Source organism: Labeo rohita, unplaced genomic scaffold, assembly GCF_022985175.1.
Source record: "Labeo rohita strain BAU-BD-2019 unplaced genomic scaffold, IGBB_LRoh.1.0 scaffold_587, whole genome shotgun sequence".
Taxonomy (NCBI): domain Eukaryota; kingdom Metazoa; phylum Chordata; class Actinopteri; order Cypriniformes; family Cyprinidae; genus Labeo; species Labeo rohita.
In genome coordinates this window covers 21278-21871 of record NW_026129511.1, presented here as the reverse complement: position 1 = coordinate 21871, position 594 = coordinate 21278, and positions in this window count along the sequence as shown.

Below are 594 nucleotides of genomic sequence, written 5' to 3'. Positions count from 1 at the left end.
TGCATTTAAAGGAACAACCCCTTAGAATGAGATGATTTTTGCTGAGCTCATTTTGACAAGGTAAAAAGGGTGTTGTTTTACAAAACCATTGAGAATTTTTAATCAAAGTATATTACAGACTTTTCATTAAGACCCTAAAGAATCATATCAACTTGTGGAAAATGGGCATCCGATGACCTCTTTAAGCCATTATTAACTTACCTCATTATTATATTAAAGCTTATGATCCAAAACGAATCTTAATATTTTCCGCGCTCAAGCACACGCATAAAGTTTGACACAAAACACGGACAAATGTCGCCTAATGTTTATGAATGAATGTGTCATGAAAAAAATCTATATATTTTTTTATTCATAGTGTTTATGTGTCCTTGTCAGTTGCAATATGAAATACACATGCTAACTCTCAACTCCAGAGTAGACTGGACGCACCTTTATAGAGAGAAATGCAACCTTCATACAGATTACATAATCAAGGGCTATTTGATTTTGTTTTGAATTTGTTTCGTTTAAAAGTAAAAATTTTAAAATTATATATTATATATATATAGTATATATTTCTCATGTATGTGAGCAAGTCATTCGATGAGTTTC